The sequence below is a fragment of the Argentina anserina genome, chromosome 2 (genome assembly GCF_933775445.1).
Source record: "Argentina anserina chromosome 2, drPotAnse1.1, whole genome shotgun sequence".
Taxonomy (NCBI): domain Eukaryota; kingdom Viridiplantae; phylum Streptophyta; class Magnoliopsida; order Rosales; family Rosaceae; genus Argentina; species Argentina anserina.
The window spans coordinates 9,336,805-9,353,168 of record NC_065873.1 but is presented as its reverse complement, the minus strand read 5'-3'; the positions used below and the strand labels follow the sequence as shown (position 1 = coordinate 9,353,168).

Genomic DNA, 16,364 nt, shown 5'->3' with positions numbered 1-16,364 from the left:
AAGGCATGCAGCAAATTAAATGAGAAGAGGCAAGAAAGTCAAAGAAGGCATGCAGCAAATTTAATGAGGAGAGGTAACAAAAATCAAACATGGCTACAACAATTAAGACTTTTGCTGCCTCCCTAATTCAAAGGAAGAAATTTGTGCGAAATAAATCAGCATTAAAGGAGGAAGAAGATATACAATTAATGCAAAAGATATGCAATCCTTATAGAAATCAGAATTCTGGCAGTGCAGATCATCCAACTTTGACGGGCTCTCTTGGACAGCTCAAAAGGATTGAGAAAATGTACCTTATATGGATGAAAAGCCACGGAAGTCTAGTTGAAATTGCCAGTTGGAATCATCTCAATATCTATTTTCTAGAGAAAGTTATGGCCACAACAAGGGACAAAGGTCAGATCAGCCGAATCTAGGAAACCTCAACCAATTTGGTTTCAACTTTGTGGACTTTGTTGCCATCCTCCCTTGGGTTTCTTCCTCTATATATAGCACCTCATTTCCACATAAAATGATCATCAACCTTGCTCACAAGACTTGTCAAAGGTCTGCCCAAACACTTTCATTCACCAAGAACCATAGAATCCGAATTCACCACCCTTCATCATATTTTCCGTCCAAAGCTTGGGAGCCTAGGATACCATATTCTTGAAGATCTCGTGCTACCTCTGTAAGGAACCTTGGGAGGAGAATTATAAAGTGTAACTCTTTGATCTTCATGTTAAGTTTTCGGGTTTTTATGTTCTTGTTCTTGGATGATTTATGTTTAGGTTTTGTTAAAGTTATTTTTATTCTTGTCTATGAGATATTTGTAACTTTTGAATGACATCATGAATTAAGGTTTTCGATTTTTAATTCAAAATGATTTTAGGTTTTATGCCATGAATTTCTGTTTATTTATTTAAATGATTTTCAGTGTGTTCTTACTTACGTGTGTGTTTGATACCAGGAAGTTGACGTCGCATGTGTAATAATCCAAAGTTATAAACGATTTTGATACTTGGGAGTTGATTAATTGTTTGTTCTTTGTCACCTTCACCGATTATTGCCTAGATTCGGTTAGACTTGTGCATTTGAATATGTTTATCTTTTCTATGTGATTTTTGGAATTGCATGATTGTTGGTTAAGTAGGTGACATGCTTAATGAATTCAATATGCGTGGCTTTGAAGTTGCATGGTAGGATAAGTATGTTAGATTTCGAATGAGGTTGGGACTGAGTTCGAATGTGTTAAAGTGTCATTGAGTTAGGAACCTTGGGAGGAACTTAACTGCATAACCGATTCTAGGATGTATAATGAACCTTAAGGCATGAACTTAATTGAGATTAGATTTCGTTACCTTTGTTCTTATGTTATTTGTTTGGTAATTGCTTATGTGTTGGTTGGTTGATCACATGTATATATTAGTTTAGGTTTATTTTATATTTGATCCGAAATATATCCCAAAATCCTCATACTCTTATGAATTCATTGTTAAATATTTGTGATTCTTACCCTGGTTGGATCCCCGGTTTGTGAACGATACCCTCTTGCTTTATACTACTAACGATGCTTACAGGGTTAATATTGATCTCGAGTAATTGAACTGATCAAATGGCGCCATTGCCGGGGATCCATCTTTATGGATCTCTAATCTTTTAATTTCGAATTCATTGTTCATATTGTAAATTTCTATATATATATATATTTTTTTTCTTTTCGTAAACATATAGTAAATATATCTTAGGTTGTTGTTTTGGTGATTGAGTGAATGATTGTTGTAGGTTGTAAATCGAACGGAATAGGTAAAGTCCCTTTTGTTAATATTAGCCTTAACCCCTCATGTTTTCTTCCAAAGTTTTTGCATGAGGTTGAGGGCGGCTTTTATTAACAATTGGAGATTTGTCTAACACCCAAGTTTCAGTCCAGCTGAGTAAGGGGCACGCTCTTTTATTACCCTGGTGCATGGGACCAAAATTGGATCTCAGAGAACTATTGACTGACATACATCTCGGTGATGGAGTCGATAGGGAGTTCGCTCTCCGTAGTTCAACAAATGAGTCCTACCATGTTCACTATCTCTAATTGAGCTATACGGCCTTCTGAAACAAAGACTTGATCTTGTGTCTAGACATCCATACTTAGGCCGCACGTCCACCTCGGTTTACAACTTAGAATCAATCGATCATTCAATCATTGAAATAGCAAAAAGAACTTGTGAATTGTATGAACTTTGTAAACGTAAAGAACTAACTTTGTAACATGACAACATAGTTGTCGTGCCTCTTCCATAAGTGTGCTGCGTATATGACCAAGGAAGGGCACGATTCATGTCTTCATTTTGTATCCTTCAATGCTAACCCTTTAACTTTTGTATTACAGGAATTATGCATGTCCGAAATATCTAAGAGAACACAAGAGCTCAAAGATCGAATTCAAGCACTTAGAGATTTAAACAACTCCTTCACAAGTGGACCCTTAGATTTCGAATCATCTCCAAGCAATTCAATCTTGAACTCTTCACCTAGATCAGAAGAAGAGGAGGATCCTTTCTTTCCCTTCATCTTCAATTCAGAGATAGACACAATTCCGGACCGTGATATAGTTCTTGTTGGTGCTCCAATGGCACTCAAGAATGCTTTCATCCCCACCACCCCTGAATCACCTTCATGCATTGCTTTCACTCCACCTAATGAAGCCAACTTCTCCATTCCGGTTCAATTTCTTGGGTATCTGCCTAAGTCTTCTGGTTCCTCAATGGAAGACCCTAATGTTCACCTTAGGGAGTTCTTGGACATTTGCAAGCTCCAATCGATTCATCATCTGTCTCAAGAAGGCTTGAGGTTGCTTTTGTTTCCATTTACCCTTAAGGACGATGCTAAACGTTGGTTGTACTCTCTGCCTTCGGGAATCATCACCACCTGGGATGAAATGACTAGGAAGTTCTTGAAACAATTCTTCCCTGCTCAACTCACGAAAAGACTAAGGAGGGAGATTCAGAACTTCACTCAAAAGGATGGTGATTCACTCTACGAGGCATGGGAGGAATTTCAAGAACTACAAAGAAAGTGCCCTCACTATGGTATTTCGTTGGATGACTTGGTGCAATTCTTCTATGAAGGACTCGACACCATTAACAAGAGTATGGTGGATTTGGCATGTGGCTGCACATTCATGAACAAGACCAGTCAAGAAGCTTACACCTTGATTGATGACTTGGCAGACAACAATCGCCAATTTAGTTCTAAGGAAAAGAGAGGAAGCAAGAGCCGTGGAGTGTATGACGTTGATACAAGGAATTAAATGGCTACTTTAGAAAGAAAGCTTGATGTTCTAGTTAAGGCATTCAATGGTTCGACCATCAACACTCAAGCGTGTGGCATTTGTTCATTCAAGGACCACACCACCGAGAATTGTCCAAATGGTGCAATAACTGAAGAGGAGTTGAACTTCATGGGGCAACAAAGGCCTAGGTATGATCCTTACTCGAACACATATAATCCTGGACTTAGAGACCATCCCAACTTTCGCTGGAACAACAATGCTCAACCGTCCAATGCTCAAGGTCAAGGACCTCGTCCTTCAGGTTTGTTTGTGCGACCTCAGGTACCTCAAGGTTCTGTTCCATTTAACTCCAATGTTCATGGTTTAAATAGTACATCTGCACCTAACTATGATGAACTTTTGAAGTCCCTTGCTCAAGGGCAACAAAATTTAAACTCTGCTACTCAAGCTTTAGTTACAGGTCAACAAGCTCATTCTAAAGACATAACCGAGCTTAAGAAGCAGATGGGACAAGTGATCGACTTCATGGGTAAGATCCATGAAGGACGTAAGTTGCCAAGCCAAACCGAGCCAAATCCCAATGTGAAGGCCATGATGACAAGAAGTGGCAGGCTATTAGATACTTCATTGCAGCCAATCAAGAAGGCCATGCCTTCTAAAGACAAAAAGGCTGAGAATTTCAATGCAAATGACCGAGAGAAGGACCCTGCCTCCTCTAAGGTCAATGATGTCGTGCCTCTGCCCCAAAGTAATCATGTCGTTCATGAGACAGGTAAGGATCCTAACTCTAGTGGTGTGGTTTCAACTAATGCTCTTCCTCGTGTCCCCTTCCCCAATAGATTCGCAAAGAAGAAGAAGGATGACTCTGATCAAGCCATGCTCGACATCTTTAAAAGGGTAGAAGTGAACATGCCTCTCATTGAATGCATTCAACAAATCCCGAAGTACGCCAAGTTTCTAAAGGAGTTGTGCACCAATAAGAGGATGACTCGAGAGAAGTGATAGGAGCACAAAGTGTGACGTTCTTAATGTGATTATGCCCTATTCTTACTCTTTGTTACCTCTTATTTAGTATGTTTTAGTTTCTTTTGTATGAATAAGTGTCTAGGTAGAGCTTATATCAATTATGAATGAATTGATGATGACATCGTGCTAAGTGTTAATAATCCTTGTTGAGATATGATTCCTTGTTCGAGTAGGATTCATCCTTTCGTATTTCTTTGTTTCTAACGTACTTATTATTATTAGGAAATACCAATCCATATTTGAGAAGGAAAGCTTCCTAGTTCCACAAGGAAAAAGGAGAAGAAGATTTGCACTTAAAAACCCAATCAATGCAAGAATGAAAATGCTGTCAAGATTCGTAGTCCAACTTCGACGGGCTCCCCTGGATAGCTCCGATTGCGTTAGAAGACGTAACTTATATGGATAAAAAGGATTTTGAGTCTAGTTTATGTAGGATTTGGAATCAAATCAATATCTTATTCCTACAGGGATATATGACCGAATCATTACTCAGAGGTCCAGTGAGCTCGACGGAATTATCTCAGCCATTGATTTGCTTTTGATCCAAGGGCTATGAGGGAAACTTGGAACTTTGTTCCTCCTGCATATAGAGCACAAATATGTATCATAATGTCCATAAATCCTGGCACCAAAGAATGTCAAAGAAGGCATGCAGCAAATTAAATGAGAAGAGGCAAGAATGTCAAAGAAGACATGTAGCAAATTTAATGAGGAGAGATCATCCAACTTTGACGAGCTCCCCTGGACAGCTTAGAATGACTGAGAAAGTGCATGATATATGGATGAAAAGCCACGGAAGTCTAGTTGAAATTGCCAGTTGGAATCATCTCAATATCTATTTTCTAGAGAAAGTTATGGCCACAACAAGGGATAAAGGTCAGATCTGCCGAATCTAGGAAACCTCAACCAATTTGGTTTCAACTTTGTGGACTTTGTGGCCATCCTCCCTTGGGTTTCTTCCTCTATATATAGCACCTCATTTCCATATAAAATGATCATCAACCTTGCTCACAAGACTTGCCAAAGCTCTGCCCAAACACTTTCATTCACCAAGCATCATAGAATCCGAATTCACCACCCTTCACCATATTCTCTGTCCAAAGCTTGGGAGCCAAGGATACCATACTCTTGAAGATCTCTTACTACATCTGTAAGGAACCTTGGGAGGAGAATTATAAAGTGTAACTCTATGATCTTCATGTTTAGTTTTCGGGTTTTTATGTTCTTGTTCTTGGATGATTTATGTTTAGGTTTTTTTAAAGTTATTTTTATTCTTGTCTATGAGATATTTGTAATTTTCGAATGACATGATGAATTAAGATTTTCGATTTTTATTCAATGATTTTAGGTTTTATGCCATGAGTTTCAATTTATGTTCTTAATTAATTTTCGGTGTGTTCTTATATTGCATGTGTGATTAAGACAAGTAGTTGATGTCGCATATGTTAATCATTCAAAGTTAAAAACAATTTTGATACAAGTAGTTGATTAATTGTTTGTCCCCTTTGTGTTCCTCCACCGATTATGATCTTAAGTTCGACATTGGATAAGTGCTTTAAACATGTTGATTTTTCTTTGTGATACGTAATTGCATGATGAATTGGTATGTTAGATTTCGTAGCAAGACAAGTAGTTGAGCTCGATAATATCCATGTATTAGGAACCAAGTAGGAACTTGATGCATGATCGAATTTAGGATGAACTATGATACTTACGGCATGAACATAATTGAGAGTAGATTTCGTTACCTTTGTTCTTATGTTATTTGTTTGGTAATTGCTTATGTGTTGGTTGGTTGATCACATGTATATATTAGTTTAGGTTTATTTTATATTTGATCCGAAATATATCCCAAAATCCTCATACTCTTATGAATTCGTTGTTAAATATTTGTGATTCTTACCCTGGTTGGATCCCCGGTTTGTGAACGATACCCTCTTGCTTTATACTACTAACGATGCTTACAGGGTTAATATTGATCTCGAGTAATCGAACCGATCAAATGGCGCCGTTGCCGGGGATTCATCATTATGGATCCCAATCTTTTAATTTCGAATTCACTGTTCATATTGTAAATTTGTATATGTTTTTCATACTTTGTTCTAATATATAGTAATTTTATCTTAGGTTGTTATTTTTTATGATTGAATGAATGATTGTTGTAGGTTGTAAATCGAACGGAATAGGTAAAGTCCATTTTGTTAATATTAGCCTTAATCCCTCATGTTTTCTTCTAAATTTTTTGCATGAGGTTGAGGGCGGCTTTTATTAACACTTAGAGATTTTTCTAACACCCAAGTTTGTTTCTAGCTGAGTAAGGGGCACGCTCTTTCATTACTCTGGTGCATGAGACCAAAATTGGATCTCAGAGAACTATTGACTGACATACATCTCGGTGATGGAGTCGATAGGGGCATTGCCCTCCATAGTTCAACAAATGAGTCCTACCATGTTCACTATCTCTGAATTAGCTATCCGGCCATCTGAAACAATGATTCAAACTTGTGTCTAGGCATCCATACTTAGGCCGCATGTCCACCTTGGTTTACAACTTAGAATCAATCGATCATTTAATTGTTTGAATGAAAACTTAAGAATGTTGAACCATGAAATTGATTGAAACAGCAAAAAAAAAAAATTGTGAATTGTATGAACTTTATAAACTTAAAGAACTAACTTGTGAGTCCTTATTTTATTTTGTTGTAACATATAGTAATTGTAATTGTGTATACTTTATTAGGTTTTTGAGTTGAGAAATTAAAACGAACTTAAACATAAGATTTGACATTATGTTGGATTGGTTGTTAAGCTTGTTTTCGTTTCTTTTTCCCCTTAACATGTGCTTATTATATTTAAATGACTTTTGACATGTTTGTGACTTGTATATACAATGACTTCCTAATTGTTATTCTCTAACTTTTGCATTGCATCTTCATCATTTGATTCCGCATTGCATTCATTTTGCATCTCATTCATGTTGCATTTTAAATTCCACGGAATATCATATGCCTAGAGGAATATAGTCTCTTAAGGACCTCGTGTCCTATGTTATGTTCGGTAAGTTCCCACTTACACTAAATGATTTTAATTGAGATTCTACAGGTTTATAGTGAAGTGACCAACAACGAGCTCGAGAATATACTACAAGGTTGGACAACAAAATGGCGGAAGAGAAACCCCATAATGTGTCACCTACAAAATGATTGAAAGGAAAACTCGGTCTAAGCTATTAGACTTTAAACTTAAGCGCTTGTTGGGAGGCAACCCAATATGTTTTCTTTTATATTTATTATTTTCTTTGGTTATTGTTTTATTGTTTTTTTTCTTTTTGATTTGTTTTGTGCGTGTGTAGGTTAGTTTTCGAGAAAACGTGAAGAGGAGCAAAACATTTTCGTTCAACAGAATCTGGCAGAAACAGTCCGTCGACTTCGCCATACTGTATCTCCCAGCTCATAGGGCGTTGGAAGATGTGCTTTATATGGAAACAAAGTCTTTGAGTCTAGTTTCTGTAGCTTTTTACAAAACTGGATTTAGAGGTCTACATCATTCCCAGTTGCAATTTGAAGGCAGCAAGGTCGTGTCAGAAATTCAGAACTCGTGCAGTTGCAGTCCGGAAACGGCAAAACAGCGAGCACTTCTGGCCTAACTGGGAAGTTGTGCCATATATGGATTGAAAGCTTGTTGTGTTATCTTCAACTTTTATTCAGGCCACGTTTCCATTCCAGCTGTTTAAATTAATGGAATTCAGGTACAAAGAGGTAAAGGTCATTTCAGTTTTTGATTCTATGAACTTGTTTTTCGTGACAAATTTGCAGGGGCATAACTTTCTCCTCATTTGGAGTTAGCAAACGTACTTTATATGCTTGGAAAGCTAGAATATCAGCTTTCAATTCCCACTGTTGTCTTACTGTTCAGAGATTATTTTCAAACGTTATGAAGCATGGAATGCAAGCTGTTGGACCGCGTCATGGGGGAGCTTTTCTCATCATTTTCTCATCTTTTTCCCATGTTTTTATTTTTGTATTTGTTTCCTTCCACTATGAGTCTTCCATTGCATTATTTATTTTGACATTCATTGAGGACAATGCATGATTCGAGTGTGGGGGAAGGTTTACGTGTTAGAGTCATAAAATAAAAAATAAAAAAAATTTGTTTGTTTTTGTTTTTGTTTTTGTTTTGAGTCTTAGGTATGCCTTTAACTGTCTAGGATGAGTTGATCTTTGAATGATTGGTTGAAAGATGATCACAAGATTGGAAATTGAACTTAATTGCAATTTGATGGTTAATCAATGTGTAGATATTGTACGAACATGTAATAGATGAGGATTTTGAAACTTAGGTACATAATGAGCATGTTCCCTACTTGTTTGAATTCATGTAACCTATGTGAGTTTCGAGCCATATATGTGCCTTTGTTTAGAGAGTTTATTCTACCATTTCTTGGCTATATAACCTCATTACATCTATTTTGATCAATTCATATGCCGTAGAATTGCAATGAACTAGAGAATGCTAGAACTTACTTTGTGAAACTTTCAAAACTTTTATCATAATATACTCTGATTTTGAAAAGGATTGTTGGATCTTTTTAGGATTCCACCACTTAAGCCAAAAAGCCTTTTGCCTTATTTGTACCCTGCTTGGGACACCTTAGTATTAACCCATTTGAGCCTACGTTAAACCTTTTATTCATCACCAACATGTTAATATCCTTGCTTAGTATAGTTATATCTCTACCTTGTTCTCGAGGCTTGGCAGAGCTGATATTTGATGTTAATACGGAGTGATGATCCGATTCAAGTGTGGGGTTATGCTATCTATGTATTTGTGCCATGAAAAAAATAGAAAGATGTCGTAAAAAGAAAAAAAAAGAAATACATGAACACGGCTTGAAAGAAAAAAAAAAATATATACACAAAGAAGTTACGGCATATCTATGTTTTGATGTGAATTTGGAGTTGTGATGTATTTGTTGAAGGCTCAATAATGTTGTACTTTATCCTTTGTCCATTTTCACAACGTTTAGAGTGAAGAATGGGTTCAACATGATGAAAATTGGCCCTTGTTTTATGGAGTATGGCGACATAAGATGGATGATTATTGCTCTGCTAAGTCTTGAGGATGACCTTTGTGATTCCTTTTACCTGAAAAATGATATCCTTACCGAGCCTAACCTACCTTTTATAAAGATCCGCATGATTCTTAAAATGAGTAGCTCATGATCTGTGGAGTTTGTTTCATCAGTAAGCATATGGTTAGGGATCATTTATGCATATGATTGGTATATTTCATGAGGTTTTCGAATTCACTATGTGTTCATAACTCTTATGTGTGAAAAGCTTTTAAGCATATGCCATGTTCTTGAGAGAAAATATTTGGAGTGCATATCCCTTGTGAGTTGAATTTGAACTTGTTTTGAACATGTTGAGCTTAATATCACCTATGTTTCTGCCATGTCTTACTTGTTATGCGAAATCTCATGTTTATTAACCATTGAATTCATTCTATCTATTTTGATTGAGTGTTATTCTTGATGCTATGAATTTGAAAATCTCTGAGACAATATGTTGAAGGCATTATAGTTGAGTCGTTAGTTTAGATGTATTAATTTTTGTTTTATGTTTTTGTTTCCCTTTTCTAGTATTTGCTAGGGACTAGCAAAGTTTAAGTGTGGAGTTGTTGATAGGAGCACAAAGTGTGACGTTCTTAATGTGATTATGCCCTATTCTTACTCTTTGTTACCTCTTATTTAGTATGTTTTAGTTTCTTTTGTATGAATAAGTGTCTAGGTAGAGCTTATATCAATTATGAATGAATTGATGATGACATTGTGCTAAGTGTTAATAATCCTTGTTGAGATATGATTCCTTGTTCGAGTAGGATTCATCCTTTCGTATTTCTTTGTTTCTAACGTACTTATTATTATTAGGAAATACCAATCCATATTTGAGAAGGAAAGCTTCCTAGTTCCACAAGGAAAAAGGAGAAGAAGATTTGCACTTAAAAACCCAATCAATGCAAGAATGAAAATGCTGTCAAGATTCGTAGTCCAACTTCGACGGGCTCCCCTGGATAGCTCCGATTGCGTTAGAAGACGTAACTTATATGGATAAAAAGGATTTTGAGTCTAGTTTCTGTAGGATTTGGAATCAAATCAATATCTTATTCCTACAGGGATATATGACCGAATCATTACTTAGAGGTCCAGTGAGCTCGACGGAATTATCTCAGCCATTGATTTGCTTTTGATCCAAGGGCTATGAGGGAAACTTGGAACTTTGTTCCTCCTGCATATAGAGCACAAATATGTATCATAATGTCCATAAATCCTGGCACCAAAGAATGTCAAAGAAGGCATGCAGCAAATTGAATGAGAAGAGGCAAGAAAGTCAAAGAAGACATGTAGCAAATTTAATGAGGAGAGATCATCCAACTTTGACGAGCTCCCCTGGACAGCTTAGAATGACTGATAAAGTGCATGATATATGGATGAAAAGCCACGGAAGTCTAGTTGAAATAGCCAGTTGGAATCATCTCAATATCTATTTTCTAGAGAAAGTTATGGCCACAACAAGGGACAAAGGTCAGATCTGCCGAATCTAGGAAACCTCAACCAATTTGGTTTCAACTTTGTGGACTTTGTGGCCATCCTCCCTTGGGTTTCTTCCTCTATATATAGCACCTCATTTCCACATAAAATGATCATCAACCTTGCTCACAAGACTTGCCAAAGCTCTGCCCAAACACTTTCATTCACCAAGCATCATAGAATCCGAATTCACCACCCTTCACCATATTCTCTGTCCAAAGCTTGGGAGCCAAGGATACCATACTGTTGAAGATCTCTTGCTACATCTGTAAGGAACCTTGGGAGGAGAATTATAAAGTGTAACTCTATGATCTTCATGTTTAGTTTTCGGGTTTTTATGTTCTTGTTCTTGGATGATTTATGTTTAGGTTTTGTTAAAGTTCTTTTTATTCTTGTCTATGAGATATTTGTAATTTTCGAATGACATGATGAATTAAGATTTTCGATTTTTATTCAATGATTTTAGGTTTTATGCCATGAGTTTCAATTTATGTTCTTAATTAATTTTCGGTGTGTTCTTATATTGAATGTGTGATTAAGACAAGTAGTTGATGTCGCATATGTTAATCATTCAAAGTTAAAAACAATTTTGTTACAAGTAGTTGATTAATTGTTTGTCCCCTTTGTGTTCCTCCACCAATTATGATCTTAAGTTCGACATTGGATAAGTGCTTTAAACATGTTGATTTTTCTTTGTGATACGTAATTGCATGATGAATTGGTATGTTAGATTTCGTAGCAAGACAAGTAGTTGAGCTCGATAATATCCATGTATTAGGAACCAAGTAGGAACTTGATGCATGATCGAATTTAGGATGAACTATGATACTTACGGCATGAACATAATTGAGAGTAGATTTCGTTACCTTTGTTCTTATGTTATTTGTTTGGTAATTGCTTATGTGTTGGTTGGTTGATCACATGTATATATTAGTTTAGGTTTATTTTCTATTTGATCCGAACCTATATCAAACCTTTTAAACTCTTATGAATTCGTTGTTAAATGTTTGTGATTCTTTACCCTGGTTGGATCCCCGGTTTGTGAACGATACCCTCTTGCTTTATACTACTAACGATGCTTACAGGGTTAATATTGATCTCGAGTAATCGAACCGATCAAGAAGGAAGTGGTCACAATGAATGAGACGGTCTCAGCCGTGCTCCAAAGGAAGCTACCACCTAAGCACAAGGATCCAGGGAGTTTTTCTATCCCTTGTACAATCGGTAACACAAAATTTCCAAGATAATGCTAGACTTAGGAGTATCGATCAATGTAATGCCTTACTACATCTATGCTAACTTAGGTCTAGGAGATTTGAAAAAAGATAGTGTGGTTATCCGATTAGCTGATTGTTCCAACAAAGTCCCTTTGGGCTATGTTGAAGATGTTCTTGTGTAGGTTTCGAGCTTGATATTCCATGCGGACTTCTATGTCCTTGACATGGAGCCAACTAAAGTAGATGACAAGGAGGTCCCTATTTTGTTGGGGCGTCCCTTTATGAGGACTGCAAGAACGAAGATTGATGTGTTTAGTGGATCACTCACCTTTGAGTTCGACGGTGAAGTGATTAGCTTCAACATCTTTGAAGCCATGAGGTATCCTCTTTCGGAATTAAGTGATTGTTTTTCAGTTGACATTCTTGATTCCCTTGCAGATAACTATCTAGATACCTTGGCACATGAAGAGTTGACACTCACCATTTCCCACGGGGCCGGATTTGCGAGTGATGGCTCCAACATTTCTGAGTTGGAAGCCAATGATGCCGTGCCATCTTTTGTACTAGAGAACATGGCTTCTCTTGAGATTTTGCCACGTGAGGTAAGTTATGTCTCTCCTAGTCCAATCCTCTTAACCACTAACAAGAATCTTCCTTCTGTGGTGCAAGCCCCAAAGCTTGATCTTAAGGTTCTTCCGGACCACTTGAAGTATGCGTTTTTGGGAGATGAGGATACATTGCCAGTGATCATTTCCTCTACACTCAACGAGGAACAAGAAGAGAGATTGATTGAAGTGTTAAAGAGACACAAGACGGCAATAGGATGGACCCTCGCCGACATCAAAGGAATTAGCCCTACCATGTGTGTGCACCTAATTTTGCTTGAAGATGGTGCCAAACCAACCAAGGAAGGTCAAAGACGCCTTCATCCACCAATGATGCAAGTTGTAAAGGATGAAATCACTAAGTTACACGATTGTGGCGTGATCTACCCCATCTCGGATAGTAGGTGGATCTCTCCCATTCAGGTTGTGCCAAAAAAGTCAGGAATCACGGTGGTGAAGAACAAAGAGAACGAGTTGGTGCCTCAAAGGACAGTGACCGGTTATCGAGTATGTATTGACTATAGGAAGCTCAATGTTACAACAAGGAAGGACCATATGCCATTGCCATTCATTGATCAAATGCTTGAGAGGTTAGCTGGTCATTCTTTCTATTGTTTCCTTGATGGATATAGTGGATACAATCAAATAAGTGTTGCGGAAGAAGATCAAGAAAAACTACTTTCACATGCCCTTTTGGTACGTTTGCTTATCGTCGCATGCCTTTTGGTTTATGCAACGCTCCAGGTACGTTTCAACGTTGCATGTATCACATTTTCTCTGAGTATATTGGTTCTAAAATTGAAGTTTTCATGGATGATTTTTCTGTCTATTGTGAAAATTTCGAAACTTGCCTAGAGAATGTTGAACTTGTGCTTAAACGTTGTGAAGAAACTAACTTGGTGTTGAATTGGGAAAAATGTCATTTCATGGTCACGCAAGGCATTGTCTTAGGCCATATTGTTTCATCTAGAGGAATTGAGGTTGATAAGACTAAAATAGATCTTGTGCGTCACTTACCCCTCCCCACAAGTGCGAGACCAATGAGTTCATTGCTTCAAAAGGACGTTCCCTTTCACTTTGATGATGATTGCAAGCTTGCATTCGAGACTTTGAAGAAGCTCTTCACTTCGGCACCAATCATGGCACCGCCGGATTGGTCCTTGCCATTTGAGTTGATGTGTGATGCCTCCGACTATGCAGTTGGAGCCGTGCTAGGGTAGAGGAAGGATAAGGAGCCCTATGCCATCTATTATGCCTCACGAACGCTCAATGATGCTCAACAAAACTACACCACAACTGAAAAAGAACTTCTTGCCGTGATCTTTGCTCTAGATAAGTTTCGTTCTTACTTACTTCAATCCAAAGTTATTGTTTACACTGACCATGCAGCTTTGAAGTACTTAATGACGAAGAAGGATGCCAAACCAAGATAGATTCGATGGATTCTCTTACTCCAAGAGTTTGATCTCGAGATGAAGGACAAGAAGGGAAGTGACAATGTTGTGGCGGATCATTTGAGTCGTTTGGTGAGAGATGCCGAGCCCTTGGCTATCCAAGAGAGTTTTCCGGACGAGCAACTCTTTCGAGTTGAGGTAAGTGAGCCATAGTATGCAGATATTGTGAATTATCTTGTTTCTAAGCAATTTCCGGATACTTTATCGCATGCTCAAAAGAATAGACTCAAGGCTTTAGCTAAGTATTATGTTTGGGATGAACCATACTTGTGGAAACATTGTGTTGATCAAATCATTAGGAGGTGTGTCCCTAAACATGAACATCATTCTATACTTACTTTTTGCCATTCTGAATCTTGTGGAGGACATTTTGGTTCACGTAGGACTGCTCTTAAGGTGTTAGAATGTGGTTTCTTTTGGCCTACTATTTTTAAAGATGCATATCATTTTTGCATGACTTGTGATAGATGCCAACGCATGGGAAACTTACGATCTAGAGATCAAATTCCTATGACACCGATTATATATGTTGAAATATTTGATTGTTGGGGTATTGATTTCATGGGACCTTTTCCTAGCACTAATGGTTTGTTGTACATACTCGTTTGTGTTGACTATGTTTCGAAATGGGTGGAAGCAAAGGCCACCCGGACTAATGATTCTCGAGTTGTTGCAGATTTCCTTCGTTCTAACATTTTCTCTAGGTTTGGTATGCCGCGAGTTATCATTAGTGATGGAGGATCGCACTTTTGCAACCGGACCATTGAGGCGTTGTTGAAGAAGTATGGAATCAAGCATAAGGTTGCTACACCTTATCACCCCCAAACAAGTGTACAAGTCGAGCTATCGAATCGTGAGATTAAGAGAATTTTGGAGAAGTCTGTTGGACCATCACGCAAGGATTGGTCTCAGTGATTGGATGATGCTCTTTGGGCCTATAGAACGGCATACAAGACTCCTCTTGGCATGTCACCATTTCGGTTAGTCTATGGCAAGGCGTGCCATCTACCCGTGGAGCTTGAGCATCGGGCATGGTGGGCTGTGAAGAATTTTAACATGGACATTGATGAGGCCGGATTGCATAGGAAGTTGCAATTGCACGAGCTTGAAGAGATTCAGAACGAAGCTTATGATTCAGCCATGATTTACAAAGAAAGGACTAAGGTGTTCCATGATCGTATGATTAGGAAGAAGCACTTTGACATTGGGCAAAAAGTTTTATTGTTTAATTCTCGACTGAAGTTGTTTCCTGGTAAATTACGTTCTAGATGGATAGGGCCTTTCACTATCACTAACATTTTCCCTTCAGGTGCAATAATGATACGGAGTCCAGTGCAATGGAAGGAATTTCAGGTCAATGGACATCGCTTGAAGCCGTACTATGACAACTTTGTGGAGCATAACATGGAGGAGACTTCTCTCCTTGAACCTACGGCAAGCAAGTGAATTTCTGGAGATAGTCTAGGCTTTGGACTATAAATTTAAGCCAATGAAGGAGCCATCAACGAGTGTTTGCATTTTCTTATCCCTTATCTCTTTTTAATTTTCATTGCTTATTATATTGTACATTGAGGGCAATGTAAGTTTTAAGTGTGGGGTGGGGTATACATAATTCGGTGTATTTGTTGCTTTGATTTTTATTTTGTTGTTTTGATTTTGTCTTGAGTCTTAGGTATGCCTTTAACTGTCTATGATGAGTTGATCTCTGAATTTATGGTTGATAGATGATCACAATATTGAATTGAACTTAATTGCTATTTGATGGTTAATCGATGTGTAGAGATTGTACGAACATGTAATAGATGAGGATTTTGAAACTTAGGTACATAATGAGCATGTTCCCTACTTGTTTGAATTCATGTAACCTATGTGAGTTTCGAGCCATATATGTGCCTTTTCTGGAGAGTTTAATCTATCGTTTATTGGCTATATAACCTCATTACATCTATCTTGATCAATTCATATGCCATAGAATTGCAATGAACTAGAGAATGCTAGAACTTACTTTGTGAAACTTTCAAAACTTTTATCATAATATACTCTGATTTTGAAAAGGATTGTTGGATCTTTTTAGGAATTCCACCACTTATACCAAAAAGCCGTATGCCTTATTTGTGCCCTGCTTGGGACACCTTAGTATGAACCCCTTTGAGCCTATGTTAAGCCTTTTATTTCATTACCAACATGTTAATATCCTTGCTTAGTATA

The 16,364-nt window shown here is 37.6% G+C and overlaps 1 non-coding gene and 1 pseudogene across 1 annotated transcript; one reads left to right on the top strand and one right to left on the bottom strand.

The window, feature by feature from the left end:
- The window catches only part of LOC126783932 (uncharacterized), a 50,760-nt pseudogene that overhangs the window by 24,485 nt on the left and 9,911 nt on the right, over window positions 1-16,364 (top strand).
- LOC126785560 (small nucleolar RNA R71) lies at window positions 2,960-3,066 on the bottom strand. The gene has a single exon (XR_007671090.1). It is a non-coding gene; the product is annotated as a small nucleolar RNA R71 (small nucleolar RNA).